This window comes from Colobus angolensis, unplaced genomic scaffold (genome assembly GCF_000951035.1).
Source record: "Colobus angolensis palliatus isolate OR3802 unplaced genomic scaffold, Cang.pa_1.0 Scaffold31, whole genome shotgun sequence".
Classification (NCBI taxonomy): Eukaryota; Metazoa; Chordata; class Mammalia; order Primates; family Cercopithecidae; genus Colobus; species Colobus angolensis.
The window spans coordinates 2,753,003-2,768,135 of record NW_012116377.1 but is presented as its reverse complement, the minus strand read 5'-3'; the positions used below and the strand labels follow the sequence as shown (position 1 = coordinate 2,768,135).

At 51.1% G+C, this 15,133-nt stretch overlaps 1 pseudogene across 1 annotated transcript in view; it reads left to right on the top strand.

The window, feature by feature from the left end:
• LOC105518027 overlaps positions 1-13,514 on the top strand; it is a 21,705-nt pseudogene extending 8,191 nt beyond the window's left edge. Inside the window, exons 3-4 of the transcript XR_001002763.1 lie at positions 8,164-8,199; positions 11,321-13,514. The product of XR_001002763.1 is annotated as an inactive rhomboid protein 1-like (transcript). The remainder of the gene's footprint in view (positions 1-8,163; positions 8,200-11,320) is intronic.
• Positions 13,515-15,133: the final 1,619 nt, after the last annotated feature.

The window sequence follows — 15,133 nt, the reverse complement described above, 5'->3', positions numbered from 1 at the left end:
TGGGGAGGTGGGGGGTGCTGATGTGAGTTCTGATTCCTCATTCCTGAGACCTTACACCTGCTGTCCCCTCTGACTCTGTCATCTTTAGGCTGAAGGGACCCTCCATTTCCTCATCTGTAAAATGGAATAAAAATGGTACCTTTCTGCTGGAGAGGTGGTGAGAATTAAATGAGCCAGTGTGACAGTCAGTGCCTGGTATGCAGTGGGTGCTTGGTTGAGCTAGCTGTGTATATGCCTCCTGAAGGAAGCTGGGGGGCTGAGGTTTGCTTGCTGTGCAGAGTTCACTGGAGCTGCTCTCTGGTCTCCTTCAAGCCTAGCCTGACTCCTCCTTGCAGCTCATGCCTGTTTCCTCTGATAGTCACCCTAGGACAAGGTGGCTCTGCACAGCTGCAGTCCCTTTCCCCTCCAGCTGCCTCGGTCCCAGAAGTGGGGGCCCAATTGGCCTGTGTCTGCTCTGAACTGTCCTTTATGTGTGAAATGGGCCTATTCTACCTCCCAGAGCTATAGGGAAGCTGTGTGGGCCCCATGGGAGCTCACTAACATCAGGTTCAAAGATATTAAATCACACACCTTTAAAAATAATATTTTTTGTTGAAATCTCCATAATATGGCCGGGCGTGGTGGCTCATGCCTGTAATCCCAGCACTTTGGGAAGCTGAGGCAGGTGGATCACAAGATCAGGAGTTTAAGACCAGCCTGGTCAGTATGGTGAAACCTGTCTCTACTAAAAATACAAAAATTAGCTGGGCATGGTGGCGGGCGCCTGTAGTCCCAGCTACTCGGGAGACAGGAGAATCGTTTGAACCCAGGAGGCGGAGGTTGCAGTGAGCTGAGATCGTGCCACTGCACTCCAGCCTCGTCAGTATGGTGAAACCTGTCTCTACTAAAAATACAAAAATTAGCTGGGCATGGTGGCGGGCGCCTGTAGTCCCAGCTACTTGGGAGACAGGAGAATCGTTTGAACCCAGGAGGCGGAGGTTGCAGTGAGCTGAGATCGTGCCACTGCACTCCAGCCTCGGCAATAGAGCGAGACTCTGTCTCAAACAATAACAACAACAACAACAACAACAACAACAACAACAACACAACTCCATAATATTTGTTTGGGGGTGTGTGAGTGCCTTGTCTCAGTCCTGGCCCCACAGGCATCCTGGAAAGAGGTGGCAGGTGACCTCTTGGGGAAAATCAACAGCAATTGCATTGGATTCTGCACTTAATTTAATGAAAAGACCCTGTAGGGAGGCAGAGGCAGTGAGGCAGTGAGGCAGGAGTGGGCTGCCTCACTATGGGGTGCGGGCAGGAGTGATTCCAGAGGAGATGTATGGGTGCTTCATAAGAGATTCAGATCTAGGCTCACTGCTTTGGGATCCTCCTCTGCAGTCTGAGAGGCAGGTGTTCTAGGGCTCCCAACAGCTCTAATTGCTGTGTGAGCCTGGGCAAGTCATGGCCCCTCTCTGGGCTCTGCAGCACCATTGGGCATTCTGGAGCCCCTCCTCTGCCCATAGTCCGTGGTCCCAGCCTGCTGCCCACCTCCCACTGGACATGTGTTTTACAAGGATTTCCATACACAGCGAAATCCTCTTCCTTGTAGCCAGCACCTCTTCCCCGAAAGTTGTTTTTCCATGTTACAGAGGAGGAAACTGAGGCTCCAAGAGGTCCACTGATACGTACAGAGTCACGCAGCAAGCCTGGGGGCAGCAATGGGGTCATGTGGCCCCTTTGCAGAGTCAGGAGCTTCCACAGTGGGCTTGAAGGACACTCAGGATTTGGATGAATGGTGACTTGATTCTCCACACAGCCCCACGTGCATTCTGTTCTGTTGTGTTTTATTTTCCCTTTCAACACAGAAGGGCCAAGAGAGTTATGGGACCAGCCTGGACCCCACAGAAACTAGTGCCAGAGCAAGAATGCAGTCACCTCCTGGTCCAGCTTTTCTCTCTGGCTTGTCACAGAAGTCCCTGGGCCTCCGTGACTTGAGCTGAGCTACTCCCCTCACCTGCTGTGTGACCCTGGGCAAGTGACCTGACCTCTCTGAACCAGAGTGGCTTTGTCTATAAAATGCGGATGGCAACCCACCTTTCAGGGTTGCTGGGAAGATCAGATATTGGCAAGTGGCCTAGGATAGCAACTGGCATCCATTTCCTCTTGGAAAAATTCTAATTCTAGGACTGCTGAAACTATGGAGGAAATCTGACTAGAAAGGAGCCCTTCCTTTTCACAAGTTTTGGGCTTTGCTGGTGTGGCCCCTCCTAAGGTGGAGGAGGAGGGAAGGAACTTGGCATACACTGGTGGTTGCAGATGGCAGGCAGTTAATTTATTTACCTCTTCCTAATAAATATGCATGACACATAAATAAAATATCTCACTTGTACCACTCCACCCGGATCCCGGCAGGCAGTGACAGCCAGCAGCGTAGCTTAGAAGCAGGGCTCTGTGAGCATGTGGAGTCTGGCAAGGGGGTTAATGAGCTGATTATTCTTCCTTTAACCTAATTTCTTGCCACACATCCAGCGGTGCTCAGAATTCCCAGTTAGGAGGCGCTGGGCTTTCCCTCCTGGCCTCCCAGCCTCCTAGCCTCCTGGCCTCCTGGCCTCCCAGCTGAGCTCTGGTCAAGGAAGGCCCCAGTAACTTGTGCTCCCCTTGGAGCTGGGCAAGACAGGACTGGACTGCCCTGGGAGGTGGTGGGCCCTGATCGAGGTTGCTGTCAAAAAGGTTCCTATTCTGGCTGGGGGTTGGACTAGGAGGCTTTCAGGACACCTCTCGAGACATCTCTCGTGATGGTTTCACCACTGAGGTGGGCCTAGGTTTGTAAACTTGCCCTGCGTCTGGTTCATGCACTGGCCTCATCACAGGGCTCCCAGCCCCCCAAACCGCCCCCGCCACTGCAGTCAGTCTCTTCTGCTGCTCTTACCCAGCTCATCCACGAGCCAGGAAACCCAGTTATAAGACAGGGTAAGAATTCATGGAACTGCCACCCCCAGAGCCGAAAGCAAGCTGGAGAGGGGCAGGGGAGCGAGGGCAACCTATGGAGTCAGGAAGACCTGGGTTCCACTCCTGCTCAGTCACTTGCTCTGAGTCTCAGTGTCTTCATCTGGGAAATGAATACACAGTCAGTGTCTACCTAACAGGGTTGTCGTTAAGACTTGTTCACTCATTCACTCAACAAATGTTTACTGGGCAGCTACTATGTGCCAGGCACTGCCTTAGGCCCTCAGGACACAGTGGTGAACACGACAGAGACTAGGACCTTGCCCTAATGGATCTTAAATTCTAATGGGCAGGTCAGTCAAGCACATGTCAACAAATAGATGTGCATGCTAATTAGGTCATGGAGTGAAAATAAATGAAGCAGAATCAGGGGATAGAGAGGGAGGGAGACTCCTTCTCAGCTGAGATGCTTGGGGAAGACTTCCTGAATGATGAAAAGGAACCAGCCCTGCAAGGAACTGCATGCACAAATACAAAGGTCCTGAGGCGCAAACAAGCTTGACATGTTCAGGGAAGACAAGGGTGGCTGCGGCACAGTGAGGTGAAGTGGCTCTGGACATGAAGCAGATATCTGTTGGCCCTCCCTTCCTCTCTTCTCCAGACCTCCTACTTTAATCCTTCCTGTAATCTAAGAGTGAGGGTCACAGATTCCTAAAACATCCAAGCTAGAAAGACTTGGTGATTTGTGCAAAGACCCCCTTTAGATCCATCCAGATGTGCTTAAATCTTGTGGGTGGCCTCCGGTCTCACCCTGTGCCTACCTGGCAGCTGTATTTAACACTTATAGAAGAAGACAGACAACTCAATAGAAAATTGGGCTAGTGACTTGAGCAGTGATCGAAGCGGCCAGTAAATGCATGAAAAGGTGCTCAATAGCTTCTCACGTGAGGAAAATGGAAATTAAAACCACAGTGGGATACCTGCCAGGAGGGCTAACATTAGAAACTTTGACAATTCCAAGTGTTTGAACATTTGTGTGGAAGTGGAGCTGTGAGACTCTCATACCCTGCAGTGGGAATATAACTGTGGCTTTCCTGAGGAGTTCCTGAGATACGAGGAGCAACGCGTCACGCTCCCTGACCGCTATCTCTCTTGTCTCCCCTAGCCTGTCTCCCTGGCAGCCCTGCGGCTGAATTCCTTTTCCCATTACTTCTCCCTCTCTCACAGTCTTTCCTCTGTTGCCCCACTCCTCCGCTTTGCTTCCAAGCTTGCAAACACCAGCATCCAAAACAGAGGCCAGGCCAAACTCTGTCAGCTGAGCCACGACCACCTGTTCCTTCTCACGCCTTTCCAAGAAGGCAGTAGCAGGCAGGCAGTGTTAGGTTTTAAGTGGTAGAAACCCAACCCCAACTCGCCCAAGTGAGAAAGAGACCTTCAATGCTCATATCGGCTTCAGGAAGGGCTGTATCCAGGGGCTCAAGGGACAACATCAGAGCTTGGTCTTCCCATCCTTCACTTCTCTCTTTCTCTGGGCTGTTGGCTTTTCTACCTTCCAGTGGACAAAGAACATGCAGATGGCTCCAGCAAAACTCCTGGGGCTGTCTCCCATTGGACAGTGTGAGGTCACGTGCTTGCCTCTCAGCCAGTCACTGTGGCCTGGAGAAAGGACTGTTCCAATTGGATAAACCTGGCTTATGCCTATCTTGGAAGCAATGTCAGCCCTGTGAACCATATGGACGGGGATGTGGGAGGGAGACCCCCCTCTACAGTCAGTCTTACCTGCTGCTCTTACCCAACTTATCCATAAGCCAGGAAATCACACGGACAGGGGATGGGGGAGGGGGTCTCCTCAGAGCAAAATCAGGGTGCTGTTACCAAAAGGAGGTCTGAATGCTGGATAGGCAGAAACAGCTGATGTCCACTGTGGGAGCCTCAGTTCATTTGGATGAGGAGGGTGGGGCTCCAAGAGTGTATTAGAGTTCTCCAGAGAAAGAGAACCAATAGATCCATCCACTCATCTGAACATCTGTCTATCCACCCATCCGCCCGTCCATCTATTGTCTATCTATCCATCCATCTATCATGTCTATCCAGAGAGAGAGAGAGAGAGAGACAGAGAGAGGTTGATTTCAAGGAATTGGCTCATGCAGTTGTGGAGCTGGCAGTCAGTAATCTGCAGGGCAGCCCAGGCAGGCTCAGGCAGGGTCTCTATGTTGCAGCCTTGAAAACAATTCCTTCTTCTTTAGGGAATCTCATCTTTGCTCTTAATTTCTCTACTGGTTGCCTCAGGCCCACCCGCATTGTGGAGGGTAAAATGCTTTACTCAAAAGTCTGTTGATTTAAATGTAATCACATCTAAAAAATACCTTCACAGCCACAACCAGACTATGTTTGACCAAACAACTGGGCACTAAAGCCTGGGCAAGTTGTGGGTTTTGGGGTTTCTTGTTTGTTTGTTTGTTTTTGAGAAAGGATCTCATTCTGTGGCCCAGACTGGAGTGCATGGAGTACAGCGGTGCAATCTCAGCTCACTGCAGCCTCCAACTCCCGGGCTCAAGTGATCCTCCTGCCTCAGTCTCTCGAGTTGGAATTACAGGCATAGGCCACCACACTCGGCTAATTTTTTTTTTAGTTTTTGTAGAGACAAGGTCTCACTGTGTTGCCCAGGGCTGGTCTGGAACTCCTGAGTTCAGGTGATCCTCCCGCCTTGGCTTCCTAAAGTGCTGGGATTACAGGTGTGCACCATCACGTCCAGCCCAGCCTGGCCAAGTTGACACATAAACGAACCATTATGGGGAAGCAAAGGTGCTTATCCAACACCAGGAGGCAATTTAAAGATGTGTGGTCCCTTTCCCACCTGAGGCTGGGAGAAACCACTCAGGGAAGGCAGGAGAGGCCATGGGGTCTTAGCAGAGGGAGAGGGAGGAGAACCTTCTGGGGCCACCAGGACTTGGCACAATGTGGTCTCCATGGACCACTTGTAAATGAGTGTTGGCTTAGCACCTGCTCTAGGTGCTGGAGTGTGGAGGTGACCAGACTCAGCCCCTGCCCCATAGGGACCAACATGAAGTCCTGTGTTGGACACAGTAGTTCTCTGAGTACCCTGGCATGCAGTGACTTAGCCATCAGCCTCTATGCTGAAAGGAGAGGCTGCCAGACACTGTCACGAGAGCCACAGAGGGAACCTGTTACCCGTGTGATAGACAGCCTCACCCCACCACCCCACCCCGTGTGGCACCGGGTACAGCCCAGAGGCCAGTCCAGGAATGGCATGGAAGGATGTGGGGTTCTGTCTGCTTCTGCTGCTGCAGAGCTGTGAGCCCTGGGGAGGCTGCTCCTCTCTGCCCTGGTCTCACGGTCAATGCGATACTGGAGAAATCAACATTTGATAAGGGTTGATGGCACACCTTGTGTTCAGCCCAGAGCCAAGCTGAGGGGAATGTTTCAGAAACAGAGGCTCGGGGAGGAAGGCCACTTTGCCCCAGGCAGGTGGCAGAGCGGGTTGTGAAAGTGGGAGACTGAACGCCAGCCTGATTGGGCCTGACTCCAGGGCTGTGGCATTCTCACCTTGGTGGGAGACTCTCAGTAGAACCTGCGTTGTTGGGCTGTAGTTGCTGTTTTCAGTACCAACCATAGAAGTTACCACAATGCCTCCCACCTGTGAAGTGCTTTCCCGCCTGACAAAGTTCCTACATGCCCATCCTCCCGTCCGATCACATACGAGCCCTGAAAAGTTTGCAAGAAGGTTGTCTCAGGGACATTTTAAAAAAATTAACTTTGTTGAAGTCTAATGTATATACAGTAAAACACACTCATTTTTAGTGTACAGCTTAGTACTTTTTGGCAAATGTATGCATTTTTGGCAAATGTATACATTTGTGTAGCCACCAACCCAATCAAGGTACCATTAGAACATTCCCACCAGACCTAGGCCACCACTGATCTTCCTGTTGGTATGTATTTGATTTGTGTTTAAGAGTTTCATATAAACTGAATCACAGCATGGATATCTTTTGTCTCTGGCCTCTTTGGCTCAGACTGTTTTGAGACCCACCCATGTGGTTGTTCTTCCAGGGAGTGGGTGTACCTCAGAGCGTTCATCCATCCACTTGTTTGTGGGCATTTGTGTGGGTTCTAGTTTGGGATGCTGTGGATAAAGCTGCCCTAAACACGGATATGCAAGTGTCTTGTGAATATGTGTTTCCTTTCTCTTGGCTAAATACCTAGCAGTAGGATTGCTGGGTTGCATGCTAAGCGTGTATTTGGCTTTTTACAAGAAACTGTTAGGTTCACTTTATTGGAGACGAAATCGAGGGCCAGAGAGAGAGAAAACAGCTGGCGTGGGTCACCACATGTGAAAATAATCCAGCTCAGACCACAGCTCTTCTACCTCACTGTTGACTCACCTGGCAAATAAGGGAGGAAAAACTCATTCCTTCATAAATTCTTTTTTTTTCTTTTCTTTTTTTTTCTGAGACGGAGTCTTGCTCTGTCGCCCAGGCTGAAATGCAGTGGCACGATCTCAGCTCACTGCAACCTCTGCCTCCCGGGCTCAAGTGATTCTCCTGTTTCAGCTTCCCGAGTAGCTGGAATTATAGGTGCCTGCCGCTACGCCTGGCTAATTTTTGTATTTTTAGTAGAGACAGTGTTTCACCATGTTGGCCAGGCTGGTCTCGAACTCCTGACCTCAAGCGATCCTCCCGCCTTGGCCTCCCAACATGCTAGGATTACAGGCATGAGCCATGGTGCCCAGCCCCTTCATAAATTATTATTAGCACCCACGTATGCATCACTTCTCTCAGTACTCATGACAACCCTATGAGATAAATCATGGTATTATCCCTATTTCCCAGATGAAGAACTGAGGCTCAGAGAGGTGACATGACTTGCCCACGGTCACTAGCTGGAGGTGGTGTAGCTAAGGCTCAGACCCAGGTCTCTGTGCTCTTGGTCTTTGCAGTGCAGCAACTAAAGATGCAGGAAACACAAGACAAGCTCCCCTGGCCCTTGTCGATGACAGTGCTCATCAATCACCATAGTCCTTCCCGAAGGCTCAGCCTCAGAGGCTTTCTTAATGTGGAGCTCCACACCGTGGAGATGGCAGGAAGAGAAGGGCAATGAGAGTCTGCCTCTGCTCAATCTCAGAGTCTAGGTCTGTCCTGCAAAGGAGGACCCCTCACCAGCTTGAAGGCTGAACCAGGGAGACCTTAAGCTCACATCCTCTTCACCCCACAGGCCATGGGCAAGGATGAGGCCACTGTTCTGTTGCAAGTGAAGCCAGAGCTGAGAGGGTTTGCATCATCCTTAGCCAGCCCATTGAAGTGGGGACCATGATGACAGCAGGGCAGAGGGGCACTATTTAAGCATCCACTGTGTGCCAGTACCCTGTTAGATACTTCACAAGTGGGACCCCCAGCCGCACATGCACCTAGGGTGCATGTGAGCAACTTGACTTAGGCTAAGGGATGAGTTGGTTTTACTTGGGCCTGGGATGTTGTCCGTTGGTCAGTATCTTCCCAGAGGTCATGTCTGCTGGGACACCATCTGAGTGACCTTTTATCTTATTTTGATAAAGCTGTCCTGAGCAATTGAATGAGCAACCTTGAGCTGAGTCCAGAAGGAAAGGACCTTCCAGGTTGAGGCAACTGCCTGGAGGTGGGAATGTCCAGCTTTTGATTGTAGAGGAAGCAGGGCAATGGGGCACACTAGGATGGACACTGTCATTTGACTCCACTGAGTGGCCAGGAGCCAAACCATCACTGCGTGTGTCTCTCTCTGCTTTGTCTCTGTGTCTTCCTGTCTCTGCCTCTCTATCAGCCTCTGTCTTTTGCTGGATCTCTTTCTCTTGGTTGGCTGTCTTCTTTTCTTTTTCTGACTCACAAACATTTTTCGATTTCTCATCGGTTTCCTAAGAAAGAAACATGTACCATTTGTCTCTTATCCAATTCATCATGAACATCACTAGTAAAAATAATCAACACAAAATAAAACTGGCATCAACTAAAACTGTGCACAGTAAAAATAGTTATTGATCTAAAAATTGACAGACGAATCTAATCTCCATGCCAACATTAAATTCTGCCAAAATCTGACGGGAGAGAGTTGGAGCCGAAGGAAATAATGGGCAAAAAAGGAACTCCACAGTGGTGGAAGTTGTCTACAACTGGTATAGGAGCTACGAGCAAAGAAATGGATTGGCGAATCAAATCCTCATTACAAACTTTAATTAGGAAAGACTTCATGAAACCTATCTCAACAAAGCAAGACTGAAAGTGGAAAAACTTGAAAGTGGCCTAACTGTGCTTTTTAGAGGATGAATCAATAGTTCAAGTGGTTGATGGGGTTCGTGCAGAACAGGGCTTCCTTACAGTCATCAAAGTTGGTAAAATTCATACGTTGGTATTTGAGATGTCCTTGCTAACAGTGGGGTGTAAATGGAACCTACGGCCTGAAGAGAAGATGGTGCCCACAAGATGCTTGGCAAATGTTGCACCAGTGAGGCCATGTTTGTTGACTGGCCGGTGTTGCCCGACGGTCAGGCTGTACATGGCAGGAGAGCACCTGTAAAATGTGTATCTGATATCATTACTTCCTCTCTATGGTCGGTGGCTCCCCACTGCTGTAAGGATCAAGTTCAAAGTCTTCCCATGGCCCGCTGGCCCAGCGTGGCCCAGCACCAGGCCTCTCACCCTCGCCTCTCCCTGCCTTCCTTGCTCACTGGTCTTTCCATTCTTGGGGAAAAACAAGCCGAATGCGAGGCTGCGTAATGAAGTGGGTTCCAATCCATCCTCAGTTGCTGATGAGCTGTGTAACCTTGTGCAGGTTTCTTAACCTCTCTGCGGCCCAGTTCTCCATCTGTAGAATGGGACTTACAGCGCCCGCATCCCAGTGCCGTCCTGAGGATGGACGGAGTGAATACAGGAAAGCTTTGAGAACCACGCCTGCCACGTGGAAGGCTCAGCCTGTGCTCACTGTCAGCCCACCCCACGCCCTGCCCAGACTCTTCTATCTGCCTGGGGTTCCTGGTGTGGCCAATTCCCACGGATCTCCAGACCTTGCCCCCAGCCTCCTGGAGCTGCTCCCTGCTACAACCTCTCACCACACCCCTGATCCACTCGCTGCCTTTTATAACACAGCAGTCCTGAGCCCCACAGGGTGGGTCCTCCCATGTCCAGCACTGGCCATGGCTACCTGCACTTAGCAGGTGATTAATAAATAATAAGCAGGTGATGGGGTGGAGTCAAGACTCACCTGCCCAAGCCTGCCCTGGCTGATAAGGGGGCACAGCCTCCACGCAGCTGCCATCTTCTGTGACTTCTAACACAGAGCGTGGGCCTGAAGCTCCCCTTTTCTCCTGCCCGCCTGCTGGCCTGCCCCTCAAGCTCTGGGGAGACAGGGCGGGCCTCAGCAAATGCCCCAGCAGATGCCAGCTGCCTCCCTGATGACAGCCCCTCAGTTGCTTCCTTGCCACCCTTTTGTTAAAGAGCCCGACCTTCAGGGTGGGTTCTCCAGGCTGCCAGCCTCAGCTGTGGGATTCCAGTGACTGGCGATGAACTCCCACCCTCCTGTCTGGAGTCCCTCTGTAAGCCCAGCATGCTCCTATTAGAACGAATATCCCACAGGACAATTCTGTAGAGGACTGGCATCAGCTGAGGGTGGCCTGTGGGCCGGCTGCTCTGCTGGGGGTTGCTGGGTCCCCACCTCAGGTACCACACACCACTCAAAACCAGCAATGGGTAGAGAGGTGGGACCCACCCATTTGAGGCTGGCTTCTGGATTCCTCACCCCATGTGTGCTCAGCAGACGTCTTAGACCCCAGTGTGGCCCCAGAACCTTGTGAACTGAAATCACCTGGGGGTGGTTTGGGCATATTCAGAACGCTCATCCCAGGCCCCAGCCCAAACATAAGGAATCAGCATTGCAGGCAGTGGCACAGATGCATCTTTTTTCTCCTCTTTTACTTAAAATTATAAAATATACGTGTGAGTTTAACACAGAGGTGCAGCATAGAGAGTAATGAAAAGTAAACACCCTCATAGCCACTCTGGTTGAGAAACAGAACATTGCTATCCCCTTAGAAGATCCCCCCACCCTGCCACATGGGCTCATCTCAAATCGTATCCCCCTTCTGCTCCCCCAGAGGTACCCACCCTCCTGACCTTTTTTGAAAATCATTCTCTGGCTGTTCTTTACGGTGTTATCACCTTATGTGTATCACTGCACAGGGAAGTTTGTTTTCACCTGTTCTTGAATTTTTTATCAATGGAATAATACAGCGTATATTTTTCACTGTCCAGTCCTTTTCATTCAGCATGATGTTTTTGATCTTTATCCGTTTTGTTGTATGTTGCGCATTCTTTTTCATTGTTATGTAAACTTCCATTGTGGGAAGCGAGAGTCAGTGGTCAAGATGAGCTTCTGGGCAGCCGTAGCACTGATGAAAGGCATTAGGGACGGCACCTTGTGCCGGGCACAGCGTTGAAACTTCACTCCAGCCAGCTTTCTGGCAGAGGACACGACTGATTTCTCTGATGAGCTGGACATATCCTTCTTTGCCCAGGAAGGTATCCTCCATGAAGAGCTGTCCACATACCTGGACGAAGTTTTCGAGTCCCCATCGGAGGCAGCACTCAAGGACTGGGAGAAGGCACCAGAGCAGGAAGACCTCACAAGCCAGGGCCCTGGACCGCAGTGAGCTTGAGCACAGCCACCTGATGCTGCTTCTGGAGCGAGGCTAGCCGAAGCAGGAGGGCGCTACAGCCTCCCAGCCCAAAGTGCGGCTCTGACAGGAGGTGGTGAGCACCATGGGGCCGCGACAGGGCCAGCGCATCGCTGTGCCAGTGTGCAAGTTCTTCGCCCGGGAGAAGCAGCTGTATGGGCTGAGCATGGTGGGACAGCTCACCAGCCGCACCTACCACAAGCACATCGACAGTTCCGTCAGGCGACAGATTGAGGACGTGGACAACCACAGGCCCTTCTTCACCTACCGGCTCACCTTCATGCACTCGCTTGTCACTGTTCTAGCCGAGTGCATCTATGGCATCATGCCCGTGGGCTTCTCGCAACATGAAATGGTGGACTCGGTGCTATGGAACCATGGGGTCTACGAGAGCATCAAGTACGTGCAGCAGGAGAATTTCTGGATCAGGCCCAGCTCGGAGGCCCTCATCCACCTGGGCGCCAAGTTTTCGCCCTGCGTGTGCCAGGATCCACAGGTGCACAGCTTCATTCGCTCAGGGTGCGGGCCCGAGTGTGAGAAGCAGTTGGCCTGCTGCATGCACGACAGGTCAGGCTGCCTGCAGACCTCGGAGGAGGAGTGCTCGTCCACGCTGGCAGTGTGGGTGACGCCCATCTATCCCAGCGCCCCAGAGCTAGCCAGCCACAATAGACAGTTTGGCTCTGTCTGCCACCAGGATCCCAGGGTATGTGATGAGCCCTCCTGGGAAGACCCCCATGAATGGCCAGAAGACATCACCAAGTGGCCGATCTGCACCAAAAACAGCTCCAGGAACCACACCAACCTTCCTCACATGGACAGTGTCATCACAGGGTGGTCCTGCTGCGTTGGCACCAAGGGCAAGTGTGAGATCACCTCTCAGGAGTACTGCAACTTCATGATGGGCTATTTCCATGAGGAGGCCACGCTCTGCTCTCAGGTGCACTGCATGGATGATGTGTGTGGGCTCCTGCCTTTCCTCAACCCTGAGGTGCCTGACCAGTTCTACCGCCTGTGGCTGTCCCTCTTCCTGCACACCAGGATCCTGCACTGCCTGGTGTCCATCTGCTTCCAAATGACAGTCCTGCAGGACCTGGAGAAGCTGGCAGGGTGACACCACATAGCCTCATCTAGCTGCTGAGTGGTGTCACTAGCAACCTGGCCAGTGCCATCTTCCTGCTGTACCAAGAAGTGGTGATTCCTCCTGGTTCCCAGTTTGGCATCCTGGCCTGACTCTTCGTGGAGCTCTTCCAGAGCTGGCAGATCCTGGAGCGGCCCTGGCATGCCTTCTTCAACCTGCTGGCTGTGGTGCTCTTCCTCTTCATCTTTGGGCTGCTGTCCTGGATCGACAACTTTGCCCACACCTCGGGGTTCATCAGCGGCCTCTTCCTCTCCTTTGCCTTCTAGCCCTACATCAGCTTCGGCAAGTTCAATCTGTACCAGAAATGCTGCCAGATCATCATCTTTCAGGTGGTCTTCCTGGGCCTCCTGGCTGGCCTGGTGGTCCTCTTCTACTTCTATCCTGTCCGCTGTGAGTGGTGTGAGTTCCTCACCTGCATCCCCTTCACTGACAAGTTCTTCAAGAAGTATGAACTGGACGCTCAGCTCCACCGAGCTGGCTGTGGGCTCCAGGGACCATGCGCTCCAGCAGGCCAGAGCCAGACACGACAACCCTGAGCCTCACAGGCTTACAGGAGTCACCTGCTCCATGTGGGGACTGGCCTGTTTCCTGAAGACAGACCTCTTGTGCCTTGTTCACTTCTGTTGAACCCCTCGTACTGCTGGGCATTTATTATACTACTTCCTGTGATAATCTTCTAATTTGTCTCTTGACGACCACCTCATGTGGCCAATAAATGGACTGGGAGCGTTTTAGTAAAAAAAAACTTCCATTGCGTGGATATGCCACCATTGTTATTGATCTCGTCTACTGTGGTTGGACTTTCAGTTTGTTTCAATTTTTGACTTTTATGGAAAATGCTGCTGTGAATACTCTCGTGCCTAAACATGCCTCTGATACCTAAATGCATACATTTCTGTTGAGTATATACCATCAAGTGGAATCACCAGCCCATAGGATAGGCATATATTTAACAGCTTTATTGAGATATATTTTAGAATATACATATCTTGAAATTTTAATGGATACTGTCAAACACCTTTCCACAGTAGCTGTACCACTTTACATCACCACCAGCAGTGTCTGAGAGTTCCAGTTGCTCCACATCCTCAGCAGTGCTTGGTACTGTCAGACTCCTTACTTTGGTTTTGCCATGAATTTGTAGTTCTGTCAAGCTTCCCAGGGGATTCTCAACTCTTGCTGTGTATCAACACCACCTGGTGAGCTTTAAAAATACAGACCCTGGGACCCTGCCCAGGTTGTTGTGAGTCAGAGTCCCCTGAATCAGCTGGGGCACAGACATGTGCAGCTTGAACAAGCTGCACTCCCCCAAATTCCCCACCGCAAGCCTCTGTTCCACCAGCTCCCCTGCCAGGTGACAGTTCAGCTTCTTACTTACCTCTGGTTCTCGATGACCACTTTACTTAACCTCAGGCTGTCGTTCTTCAGGCCTGAAGCCCTTCTCTGGCAGGAGCATTGGTTTCTGTCCAACTGCTGAGATCTTGTCTGTGCCCCGGTGTCTTGGGAGGTGCGGTGTGGGTAGGGATCTGAGCGGGGATGGGAGGCATTGGAGAGCAGCTTCACCCAGTGAAGACAGTGGCTCCGAGGGTCCCCTGGTTTCCATTGCAACCTTCATAGACTGTGCCTCAGTGACAGCCTGTAGGGAGGGAAGATCTGACGGGCACTACTTGAGAGTAATGGGTGACACCAGGATTGCAAACACAGATGCCTATGGGGCCAGGCAATGTGAGTCAGGCAGATGGGCCTGGAATAAAGCACACACATGCCCAGGCCCACACAGACACACGCCTGCACGTACAGACACTCTCCTAGACACATTCTTTTTCACATACAGAAAAGCAGAGCATCCAAACCAGCCGTTCTCAACAGGAGTGATATTTTTTCCCCAGGGGACATTTGGCAATATCTGGAGACATTTTGGATCATCACAAGTTGGGAGAGGGTGTGTGCCACTGGCATCCAGTGGCAGGGGACAGGGATGCTGTCAAACACCCCATAGCGCACAGGACAGCTCCCCGCCACCACAAAGAATTTGTCTGGCCCAAAATGTCAATCCTGCCGGAGGCTGAGAAACCCTGACCTAAAAAAAGTTACATCTCTTTCAGCTCACATGAAAGTTTTGTTCATTTCAAAAGCAGAACTTCTACCTTACAGCTTTATTTTAGGTTGAATTGCACCTCAGGTCGAGCACCAGCTTCTCACCACTGGGTAGCTCTGGTAAAAGCAGTGCCTCTTGGCTATCTGGGGAAGGCCAGTGTTTTCTTTTTATTTTCAATCCACTGGAGACTGATACATTTGAGAAAAATACACTAACAATGAGTTGTTGAAAATGAAATTAAAACACAAAG